This window comes from Lygodium microphyllum, chromosome 19 (assembly GCF_053477565.2).
Source record: "Lygodium microphyllum isolate KBCC chromosome 19, Lygodium_microphyllum_v1.1.10, whole genome shotgun sequence".
Lineage (NCBI taxonomy): Eukaryota > Viridiplantae > Streptophyta > Polypodiopsida > Schizaeales > Lygodiaceae > Lygodium > Lygodium microphyllum.
In genome coordinates this window covers 55,264,737-55,277,927 of record NC_141153.1, presented here as the reverse complement: position 1 = coordinate 55,277,927, position 13,191 = coordinate 55,264,737, and positions in this window count along the sequence as shown.

The window sequence follows — 13,191 nt, the reverse complement described above, 5'->3', positions numbered from 1 at the left end:
GGCCGCGCACTACCCCCCTCCTTAGTCTTGCCTATGGATGTTTCTACCGGTGGCTTTGCAGACAGTGATAGTGTCGTGCAGCCCTTGCTGAAAGCTGTGACAATGCACACGTTGCCTATTGCTAGGTGGATGCGCTGCGACTCATAATCAATATTGCAGTGAGTCTACTTTTTGAAGGTTCACCCCCGCAGTGACTCCGTACTGGCGTCTGTAGTACTTGGCAATACGTAGAAAAGCATTGGGACAGTCTCAGACTCGATAGAAACGACGACTCTGCACTTGCCGAGAAGTGTGTATGAGTGGACCCCATATGGGTTTAATTTGGCAGTTGTGGGTTATAGTACTAGTTTGCCAAGTTGGATCCAATGACTGTGGGCTAAGATATTGACATATGTGCCCTCGTCGATCAAGGCGTTGAAAGCGCATGTTTGCTTGGCAGTGACCGTGATACGGATGTAAGCGGGTTCTACGGTTTTCTCATCATCTTCGTTGATTTCAGCGATTGTAGCTACTGGTACTTTGACCGGTGGGTCTAACAATGGTGGCTCATGCAAAGGATGTGTGGGAGGAAAGTACTTCTTGACACGATTGCCATTGAAGAAGCCTATTCCCTCACCATCTAGTGTCTCAAGCTCGACATTGCCGGTTTCGGTGATTGCTCAAACCTTGAAGGGTCCGAGACCTCTAAATTTCATTTTTTGCTTATGTCCCTTAACTGAGTAAAGAGCACTAAGTCCCCTGTTCAAATTCGCGCTGCTTGACATGCTTGTCGAACTAGCTTTTGCATCGGGCTTTCTCGCAGATAAGCGCGTGGGTGGCTAGAAGACGAGTTTCTGATAGGCGTTCAAGCTCGACCAGGCGTTGCGTCCATGCCTCCTGCCCTTCCCATCATTCTTGAAGTGCTATTCTCAGGCTGGGAACGAAGAATTCTAAGGGTAGAATTGCCTTAGTTCCATAGGTCAGCCTAAAGGGGGTTTGGCTGACAGCCGTTTTATAAGCTGTGCGGTAGGCCCACAAGGCTGCCATCAGCTTATTGTCCCAGTCACTTCGTGAGGCTGAGACTACTTTAGTCAGGACATTGATAAGAATATTGTTAGTTGATTCTGCCTGGCCATTAGCCGAGGGTAGTATGATGAGGATTTGCGATGGATAATGAGAAAGGTGGATCGGAGATGTGCTATCACTTCATTGATGAAGCGTGTGCCTTGGTCGCTAACGAGTTCGATGGGGCAACCGAAGCGCGAGATCACTTGCTCCCATAAGAACTTGGTAGTTGTCCTAGCATCGTTTTTTGATGTGGCTCTTGCCTCTGCCCATTTCATGAGGTAATCTGTGGGGTGGCCACCATGATGTGCTTGGCTTGTGAGTAGTGTGCCGCAGGACTGATGGGTCCTATGAAGTCAATTCCCCATTTTTTGAAGGGTTGGCGAGCAATAATTGGGGTCAACTCCATTTGATCTTTACGAATCGGGACTTTTGTCTGTTGGCACTTGTCACAATGCTTGACGAATCACTTGGCGTCGCGGAAAAGTGTGGGCCACCATAGTTGAGACTGCAGCACCTTCCGTGCTGCCATGTCTCCACTAAAGTGTCCTCCCGCAATGCCGCTGTGCACCTCTGAGAGCACATCATGCATCTCATGCTCACACACGCACCTACGCAGCAATCGATCTTGCCCCAGCCTATAGAGTTGGCCTGCAATCAGCTCTGGTAGGGCTAGATTTTCAGGATCAAGCGCCCAAGTCGGGCTTTTTCTATTGGTCGCTCAGGTTGTCCGTGCTCGAGCACTTGGACTATGTCGTCCGCCCAATACGGCGTTAGATCTGCCTTAAATAAATCTCTCTCACTAGACAGGTGGAATAAGTGGGCGTCAGGTAACTCATCAACGATGCCTTGTCCAGCGGCTTCTCCTATGGATGCGTGACATGTGATCAGCCATGTAATGCTGTTTTCCCTTTCGTACCACCACGGAGAAATCAAACTCTAGAAGCAGGAGGAGCCATCGAGCTATGCGCCCTGTAGCACAAGGTTTGTTTACTAAATAGAGCAGGGCTTGATGGTCCACAAAAAAGATGAAGGGCGTGGCCAATAGATAATGCCAGAATTTCTTCACAGCGAATACCATGGCTAATCCCTCCCTTTCTGTTGTCGAGTAGTTCATCTCCGTTTCAGTGAGTTGTCTGCTAGCAAAGCTCACTAGATAATCTAAGTTGAGCTCACCAGGTTGGCACAACACTGCCCCCATGGCAAACCTTGAAGCATCGATGTGCACGTGGAAGGTGATGGTCCAATTTGGGGCTCGTAGAATTGGTGCTATTGTTAGATCCTTTTTCAATTCTTCATATGCTCATTGGCATGCCTCGGTCCACTCGAAGACAATCAGCAGCTTGTACAATGGTCTGGCGATCAACGCATAGTTCAGTACAAACCGCCGATAGTATCCTGTATGGCCTAAGAAGCATTGAACTCCCTTGTAATTAATTGGGGGTGGAAGGTCAACAATAACCCTGACCTTCGAGAAGTTAGTGGCAATGCCATTCTTCGACACCACATGTCCTAAGATGCATCTGTGCTTTACCCAAAACTGACACTTCAAGGGGTTCAAGGAGAGGTGATATAAGCGACACCGTTCAAAGACTGTGCGGTGTTTGTCTAAGTGTTCAATCCAAGTCGAATGGACATACAAGTCGTCGACAAAGACCTCTAACTCCTTGCGAAGCATGTCCTTAAAGATAGTGCATATGAGACGTTGAAAAGTGGCGGGGGCATTGGTAAACCCGAAGGGCATGACTATGTATGCAAAGATGCCCCACTCAGTGGCAAAGGCGGTCTTGTGCCTGTCTGTGCAGGATGCACTTGCACCTGGTTGTACCCTAAGAAGCCATCCAAAAAACTGTAGGCTTCCTTGCCTGCCACCCTCTCAAGCATGTGCTCGGTGTACGACAATGGATAGTTGTCTCTCTTTGTAGTAGCGTTCACTTTCTTGTAATTGACGCATAATCGGATTTTTCTGTTCTTCTTCATCACAATGACTATGGGTGATACCTAGTCTGTGTGCTCAATTTCGTAAATGAATCCAGCTCTCATCAGCTTGTCAATTTCCTCTTTGACAGCATGAGTATGTTTTGGATTCATAGGATACGGTCGTTGCTTGACCGGCATCACGTCTGACATCATGGGTATATTGTGAGTCACAACACTCAAATCTACCCCCTGTATCTCCTCTAAGGACCAGGCAAACACATCTACATACTCTCGCAAGAGAGCGGCAAGACTCGTTTCTTCTTCACCAGTCAAGTCGTCGGCAATGAACACTGGTCGGGGTGTTTCCCATTCCTGGGCTAGGTCTACCTCCTTGAGCTTGGCTGGTCCTTCGATTGGTTCGCTCGTCTGCCCTTGACGTTTGGCACCTAATAGAACTACTACCCTATCCCCTTTTTTGAATTTCTGAAGCATTTAGGGAGGTCCTGTGGCTTCTGTTGTTCTTCTAATCATGTATCCCTGGGTTGCTTTGCCTTTTTCGGCCTTACCCGTCTGCGCCTCAGGTGGACGGGTAGGTCCCCCTTGGTACGTCTGGTCATGGGTGGCCTAGGGATCTCCACTGGAAGAGGTGGTCTCCCCTGGTGGCCACAGTTCAGATGGTGATTCAATCCTAAGTATTGACGTCGTTCCTGGCTCGGCTAGGCCTGCCTACTCAAGGTCTATGGCTCCTACGCGTTCCAACCAAGCGCGCTTGCATTCCATGCGCATGACTCCTCACTCTACTCTCAGGGTTTGTCTTTTCTGCAGCTTGGCGTCTGCTCGTATCTGCTCAATTTCCCATCCTTTAGTGTCGTATTCTATGGTATCTACTTCACCCTCGCTCTCATCACTGAAGGATTGGTAGTCTTCGTATTCGTTGTTAGAATCCTTGTCATCCGACTGCTTGTCGTCTCCTAGGGTTTGGTATGCCTCGTGTCGTTGGTTAGGGACTAGGGCCCAGTTATACATGAAGTTTAAATCGTGCACCCTGGTCCATTGCCACTTGGATTCCTCTAAGAGATCTTGGAGAGGTTTGAAATTTGCAGCTGGATTGCTAGCTAGCTAGTTTGTCAGGTATTCCAGTATCTCCTGGAGTTTCCTTTTGTTGGATGGTACATGGAAGGTGACAGGCTTAGGCTTTCCACAGAGGCTTCCTGCCATCATGCAGATTGGTGTAGAGAGTGCTTCATTAGAATTGCTGATCGTTTTGAGGGCTTGATCATATGCCTCATGATCTGAGAATGGCAGGTCGATTGTAGCAAGAACCTGCATCCAATCCCGCTCATCCTCTGGGCATGGGATATACTTGATCAAGGGCCCATAGGGCTTCTTGACTTGAGTGTTCCCCTTAAGCATAGTAGAGATGGCGTCTAGGTCGACTGGTGAGGTCTTCCAAGTATCCATCTCTATTCTTACGGCGTTCGTTTTATTGCCAAGGAAGATCAAGCTGTTACCCCAATCTTCGATGACTCTAGCGTTGTGCATCCAGGGTCGGCCTAATAGGACATCATAGTCCACTCCCTTCATGACTATAAAGTTGACAGAGAACTGGACACCTGCGATCTTCACTGGCCAATTCTTCAGTATCCCGAATGGCGTCACTCTCATACTGTTTGCTAGCGTGACATTAAACCTAGCAGCTTCGATATGCGAGTTTTCCCAAGTCTGAAGTAGTGCGTAGCTAAGCACACTAACCCCAGCTCCCGTGTCTACGATTCCCTTTCTTGTGGTGTCACCCAGGGCTAGGACCGGCAAGACCACGTGCATCTTAGAGCCTTCCCAAAAGGCATTGACGTGCAAGGATTTAGGCACAGAGTTGATGGGACCTAAAACGGGCCAGCACTGGCTCATGCACTAGACGGACCTCTATCATGCGCTCAACAACCCCACGGCCTCGCGGCTAGGAACGTGGATGACACATACATCATCTTCCTAAACAACTTGCGTTTGTATCACATCTCGTAGTCTAGCTCTAACCCAATTAACACTCCTCAGAGGGAGTCCCAGCACATGGCCAAATAGCACGAAGTACAAACATAGGAGGTCCTCCCACGGGCTGACTGCCGCTACCTCACTGCGACTCTCCTACACCTTGGGGATTGGCCCCTCAATGCGTCGCTAAACATATATAACACATACGAATACAAACTTCTCTCTTTTATGATTCGCGTATTTCCAGGACATATACCATGCCTCACTTGCTTTCCCCTTAGACCCAACACCTAGTCTGCAGCTTGGACAACCTTACTCACTCAACGTTGGTCATGTTTCTAGAAAGCAATTGCCATGCATCCAGGAGGTATTGTCTCATACTTTTTAAATTTCATGCTTTATGCAAATTGTGAATGCCCACGTGCTCAAACAATTAAGAAAATCAGCATTGGTGCACATGTGGGAAACATTTCTTCCAATGATTTTGACTATTGCTCGTATGCGGCGTTGCATGAACCTAGCACCGAGAAACCCTCGTGCTACTAGGTCCTTAATTTTTTTAATTATCGACCAACCTAAGTGGTATGCATAAAAACCAACAAACTTTTCATCATTTCATTCAGCATTTAAACACTTTTCATACACTCTATCCCCTCACCCGTTTAGGTTGTGCATCGTTGATCGGTTTAGGGTTCATTTTCTACATTTTTATTGTATAAAAAGCCGTAAAAACTCACTAAAAGATAAAGGTAGGACTGAACTGAGGCTAAACCTCATACTTCAGACCCCCCATACATCCACAAACATGAATCTTATTTTTCCTTAATTTTCGGCACTCAAAATCTATTTTTCCTCTATTTTTAGCCATTTTTTCTTATTTTTCTTGTATTTTTTGCAATATTAAATGACTGAAAATACAAAATGAGTTGTGGCCTATGGCCCTTAGATTCATTTGCAGAAAAAACACAAATTTAATTGGTGTGTCTTATTATATTTTCCATTTATATCTCAAAAACACCCAATTTGCCCATATTTCGTGTATTTTACGGGTTTTACACTATTAATTTCATCCACAACACTTATGATTTTCTGATTTTCTAATTTCAAATAGTTGGGAGACATTGCAAACAACATTATAATGCATAATCATCCCATGGGAACAAGTATTCATGAAGTAAATTGCATAAAACATCAATTTCCTTTGTAAAAATGAAATTACCGTTCTTTACGGGTTGCGGGTTTTTATTTGCCATATCTCGGGACTGATTTCCAGTAGCCATTAATGCTCATGACAGTCCACAATTAGCAATATTCATTCCTCTTGAACCACGGAGCAATCCGGTCTCGGTTGGACAAGCATCCGTCATCCATTCCTCTTCTTCCTCTTCACCACATGAATCTGCCTTTAGGGGAGAGAGAGGGAGGAGAGAGAAAGACTAAAATCAGAATTCTTCACAGAGACCACCATTGGAGGAGCGAAGCGCGGCGATAGAGTCAGCATGCAGGAGAGATTCAAGCCCCATAATCGATTGGGGGGGTTATTCACAGCCAGCCATCACCCTCTCCATGCCATGAAGCGAAAATTTCGGGCACCATCTTCCTCCACGTTTTTTCATCCCTCTTCATTCTCTCTCCACGTTTTTTGCTTCATAAGGTGCATAAAATTTTAGAGGGGGGCCCAAACTCAAAAGGCATGCCCAATTTGGCCTCCCAAGTGTCCACCTTTTCATATCTTGACCATTTTGTGGCCATTTCTCCGTTCGGACTCCGAATTGAGCTCTGAAAAATCCTGTGCATCCGGCTCGGCATCCCACATTGGCCGGTAACTCTTGTCAACCTGCATGACAGTCTGAAAAATTATGAAAAATCAACAAGTGTCGCTGGGGCGTCTTTAAAGCACTTTGGCGCTTAAAATCGTCCTAGATCGAGCCGCCGCCTTCGACGTTGAATATTTTTCCCTTGATATTCTTAATTTTTAGCTATTTTTAAGCACTTCTCAGCACCGAAATTCCGCTCTCATTGGCGACCACGGGATAGGGCGACTCAGCCCGTCGAACCCACGAACGTATCAACCAAAGGAAGCATCAAGTTGATACAAAATAGATACATATTAAACACAGCACAATGCTCACCCTACCCCCTGACAAAACCAAGGCATGACATCCACAAGGAGTGGGCCTAGCATAATCTGATAAAAGGTTCGAAGCTAGTCATTAACCAACTGCTCCAACACGGCCAAACTAAAAAGAACTATCAAAGAGCTTGCCCTAAGTGGTGGTCTGAACTACCTACCTAACTAAGGACAACACAACCAGGATATCCTACTAGGTAAGGACTCCTATAGCCTGAAGAAGTAGTTTCTTTCAGCACAATGCTTCTTGTAGGATTTTTATTTTATTTTATTGACATATTTGGGCATGTAAAAAGGAGGGAGCTGAGCGAAATGACCCAAGGAGAACAGGGCATCGGCCTCAGGTCTTGTCTTGGTACCCAAGAACCTACCAAGTCCTCGCAAGGCGACACTGAATCATTTTCTGACGCTCACTTTTATTTTCGCTCCAACCTTCCTTATTTTCTTCTTTTTCAGCAAGATGCCACCCCTAAGAAGACAAGGCATCGGCCCCGGGTCTGACTTGTCCCCAGGAACCTACCGGGCCTTCGCAAGGCAATGATCAACTGCATACAATATTTTTTCCTTGTCTTCTATTTTCTTTGATAGGGGTTAGAACCCCTTTTTACACAACTTCGTATTTATTTATTTTCTTGAAGATATTCAGGGTTCTATTTCCCTTTATCATCATTATTTTTCTTTTGGCAGGCTTCTCTAACTGCCTCACAACTAGCAAGAACTCCTAGAACGGCTGCGTAGCAGGCTAGCAGAACAGGGTCACTAGGATTCCCTTCTAATACAGGTCTCTCAATGCCTGGCAATGTCTTCACAGGAGGCAACGACTACGCAGACCTCCCTCAAACATACTTAACCTAAACCTCGGGACTTCATGCCTTGGACACCGGTCCCCAATAAGAAACGAAAAACCCCTTAATAAGTACACAAACATGTATAGTATAAAAACCACAGTACTCATAAAGGAGGGATATCACCTGGATAGGGCCACAAGAAACTTCCACGCAACAAAAAGGCTCCTTCCAAGCTCTTCTTCAAACATGTCTAGCACAGGACTAAAACAAGAAACCATTAACCACACTTGCACTAAACAGAAAACTGGCCCTCTTGGCGTAACGAGATCTGGACGTAATCTTCAAAGCAGCTAGCCTTCCTGGCTTAAAACTAGATAGGTCATTTTAGTCCACTTAATACTGATGTCCTTGGCATATATATCACACCCTCTCAGACTACCCAGGGTGCCAAGGATAGCATATCATAGGTCGACTAACCCCATGCTACTCATGCAAGTTAGCTAAAAGCTTGATCTTGTATTTTATTTTCTTTTTTAAAAAAAAATCTTAGGGCTTTCTTCCTGTAGAGCTACAAGTCTAAGCCTTTCCACAAATAACTCATCAATAAGACCGATCCCTTCTTGGGCACTATGAACTGAATGAGCAACCTTAGTGGGCTCGCATGTCCCACATTTACTGTAATCTGAATAAACTGGTCGTTCAAGTGGCTGAGTGGCTCCTTTGCGAGAAATAATCATGGCTTTGTACTCATTCGAACCTCCTCTATTTGGGTTTTCACATAAATCAGTGCTGCGACCCAAACTAGGTAGAGCTTTAAGCCTAGGCACTTCACATGGGTGTATCCCAAGGCAGTGTATATGGTCAGATGTATATCCAATCTTATCCTCTTGGGGGTTCAACAGAATATATCCAGTGTCAAGATTGTGGGAGAGAAGGAAGGAGGCTCACTTGTAGCTTTCTTGCTTGCACAATGGGGGAATACACACAAAGGTGGAGGCTGAAAACAGTTTTCTTCTTCTTAGTTGTGTAAGCCAAAAATAAGTCTAGTACAAAGAAATAGAAGAACCTTATATATGGGTCTCAAATCAAAATCAACTAACTAAGATGGCATACTAACTAAGACACGAACTAGAGTAGATAAGGATAGCTGTCATGTAGCCATTATTCATGGGCGGTGTACCAACCGCATCTGCAAAACTGACAAGTCGGTGACATAAATGCACAACGGTCACCCTGGCATATCTCGAGTGGAGCTCGATATCTCAACACTCCCCCTCGAGCTCAATCCCAATTCCTGCACACCAAGCAGGTATCTGAACTTGTGCAGCTTCTCTGTGCCCAATGCCTTCGTGAATATGTCAGCTACCTGATCCTCTGTGCTGACATAAACTAGATCAATAAGACCTAGTAAAACCCTCTCCCGCACATAGTGATAATGCACCTCAATGTGCTTTGTTCTAGCATGATAGACTGGGTTATTTGCCAAGTGTATACTACTCATGTTGTCATAATAAATGACAACTGGCCCATCTGTAGGCTGATGCATATCATAAAGTAGCTTATGCAATCAAGCTACCTCACATGCAGCCATTGTTGTACCCCTATACTCAACTTCTGTGCTCGACAAGGCAATTGTAGGTTGTTTCTTGCTGCTCCAAGTGACTGCAGCACTCCCAAAAGAGAACACATATCCACTGGTAGATCGTCTATCAGAAATACTACCAGCCCAATCAGCATCAGTGTATCCATGCAACTGTATCTAAACCCCAGCCTCATAAAACAGTCCATACTGCAATGTGAACTTCACATACCTGAGTATGCGTCGGAGCCTGCATAAACTGACTTACCAATCCAACATCATAGCTCAAATCTGGCCTGGTAATAGTCATATAAATCAAACTTCCTACTATGTGTCTGTACATAGTAGGGTCTTCCAAAAGTTCACCTGCATCTGCGCTCAGCTTTACATTCTGTTCCAAAGGAACTGAAATAGGCTTACAGCCTGTCATCCCATATTTGGACAGCATGTCCAATCCATACTGCCTCTGTAAGAGCTGTATCCCACTTGGTGATCTAATCACCTCAATGCCCAAGAAATAACGCAGCTCTCCCAAATCCTTTATCTCAAACTTCTGCTTCAATAGCATTTTCACATGAAGGATATCTTCATCACTATCACCTGTCATAATCAAATTATCAACATAAATGACAAGTAGCATAATAGCTTTCTCTGTTTTTTTCACATAAAGTGAGAAATCTGCCTTGGAAATCTGAAAACCAATAGTGACAAGATACTGTCCTATCTTGTCAGACCATGCTCTAGGTGCTTGCTTGAAGCCATACAATGCTTTCTTCAACCTGCAAACAAACTCAGGATGAACAGCATGCACATAACCTGGTGGCTGATCTATATAGACCTCTTCTTGCAAATCACCATGCAAGAAGGCATTCTTTACATCCATCTGATGTAAAGACCATCCCTTTGATGCAGCCATAGCAATGACTGCTCTTACGGTTTCCATCCTTGCAACCGGACTGAATGTTTCTTCATAGTCAATGCCATATGTTTGTGCATACCCCTTGCAAAGGTACCAACTCCCATGTAGCATTTGCTTCCAAGGCATCCATTTCTTCATCCATGGCTTTCTCCCATTTTTCTTTTCCCATGGCTTGCTCAAAAGAAGTGGGTTCTGGTTCCTGTATCACTTTGACCATATATGCATAGTGAATGGCTGTAAATCCATCATATTTCAGCCTATCCACATGATACCTAGCTCTGGTAGACCTGCACAAAGTAGGTTCACTCCCAGGTGCTCTCAAAACATCCCTGGTCTTCCTTAGTCCAGGTGTAACAATAGAAGGAATACCCAACTCATCATCAATGCTCTGTTCTGAGCCACTGGATTCACCATCCACATAAGAGTGACCTGCATTCACATCAAACATGGGCTGATCTACCTTCTCTTTTCCTTTTCGTGAAACCTGCATACCACTATCTGCATTGTTTTGAGGAGATTCTCCTGATCTCAATCTGCCTGTCCATGGCGAAGAATATGAACCACTGCTAGAGGACACTCCAGGTCCACTAATATTTTGTGACTGCTGCTGTGAATTCTGTGCAGCATTACCATTTTGTGCATCTATATCATCAATCACATTTACTGGTTTGTACCAGCTACTCATCTCATCAAAGACAACATCTCTGCTCACTGTAAACTTACGAGTAGAAGGGTTATAGAATCTTTACCCTTTCTGCTACAGAGAGTAACCAATAAAGATGCACTTCTCAGCTTTTGGATCCAACTTGGATCTCAACTCATCTGGCACATGGACATAGGCAATGCAACCAAAAATTTTCAAATGAGAAATATCTGGTTTCCTACCAGTATACCTCTCCTCTGGAGTCATCCCATGTATTGCTGCAGTGGGAGTCTTGTTCATTATGTAGACTGCTGTAGCAACTGCCTCAGCCCAATAAAAATCTGGCAGGTCTTTTTCATTGAGCATGGCACGAGATACCTCTCCAATATGCATGTTTTTCCTTTCTACAATTCCATTTTGTTGTGGGGTATGACTGCATGAATATTGCTGCTTTATGCAATGCTCCTGCAGGAACCTTGCAAACTCATTTGAGAGGTACTCTCCCCCTCCATCTGACCTTAGGCATTTTATTTGCAGGCCTGTTTCTTTTTCAACCATAGCTTTAAGAGTTTTGAAATGCCCAAAAACTTCACTTTTCTTTTTCATAAAATACACCCAAACTTTTCTGCTATAGTCATCAATAAAACTGACAAAATAATGACAGCCTCCAAGAGATGCAGCTTTAGTAGTCCACACATCAGAGTGGATTAATTCCAATGGCTTCTTACTCTCTTGAACATGTCTAGGAAATGGTTTCCTTGCCTGTTTTCCAAACTGACAGGCTTCACATACCTTATGCATTTCTGCAACCTTGAATTTTGGCAATCCTGCAACAATATTTTGGGCATGCATTGATTTAAGTTGCTGTACATTAACATGACCAATGCGTTTATGCCAGATATCAATATCTGCAACTACACCAGTCCCATGTGCAAACATTGCTGCACTCAATTCAGGCATGTCTGCATGCAACGTAAACATTCTTCCCTTCTTCTTTCCTTTGGTATCAAGCGACCTTTATTTTTCATATCCTCAACAAAGCATCCATGAGGATTAAATCTGACCTGCAAGCCCTGCTCAACCATTTGACCAACAGAAACCAGATTCTTGGTGATATTTGGGACATGAAATACATCGGACATGTATTTCTTTTTCCCATCCTGCATAGACAAAGGGATTTTTCCAATCTGCACAATAGGATGTGCAGTATCATCACCAGTCTCCACAAATCCTGGTTTTTTTTATTTTCCTTGTATCCTCCATCCATTCTGCATGACCTGTCATGTGGTTTGATGCACCTGAGTCAACATACCACACTTCGTTGCTTTCTTCTACACTTGTCACAGAATTGTTCATGTGTTGCACCATAAACAAATGCTCATTTCTGTCATCACCCTGTCTACTAGAAGATGCATAATTTCCTTGTTGCAGTTTTCCATTCATGATGTCATTTTGCTTTTTATAGCAGTCTTTAGCCATATGACCCATTTTACCACAGTAGTAGCATTCAACATTACTGTTTGCATTTTGGTCTCTTTGCCATCCACCACGACCTCTTTGGCTCCCCTTGCCTCTACAGTTACCACGTCCTCCTCCATAGGACTGGTTTTCTTGAGTTTGCTGCATATTCTGATTTCTACCACGGCCTCCAAATCGGCCTCCTCTACCTCTGCCTCTACCTCTTCCAGCATTTGAGTAGAAGACAGTTTCTTTTGAAGTTCCTCTTAAAGAAGATGCACCACCATTTCTCTGCTCCTCAGAAATTAGAAGAGCAATCAACTCCTCAAAATTAGGAAATCTTTCATGGACGGAAATGGATGTTCGGAACTGTGCATAATCCTTTCCTAGACCATTCAAGGTCACTGAGACTAAATCATCATCTTCCACTGGCGACCCAATGGAAGCAAGTGCATCTGCAATCTTCTTCACCTTCATGTGGTAGTCATTGATGCTCATACTTTCTCTTTGCACATTGTGCAACTCTTGCTTGAGCTGCATTTTCCTGGCTTGCGTATTTGTGCTATACATTTTTGACAAAGTATCCCATGCCTCCTTTGGCGTACTTGCATCCTGAATATGCACAATCATAGAGTCTGAAATGCTGATAGACAGCCAATATATAACTTTCTTGGCTCTCTCATGCCATGCTTTAAATGCCTACATTTGCTGTTGATTGGA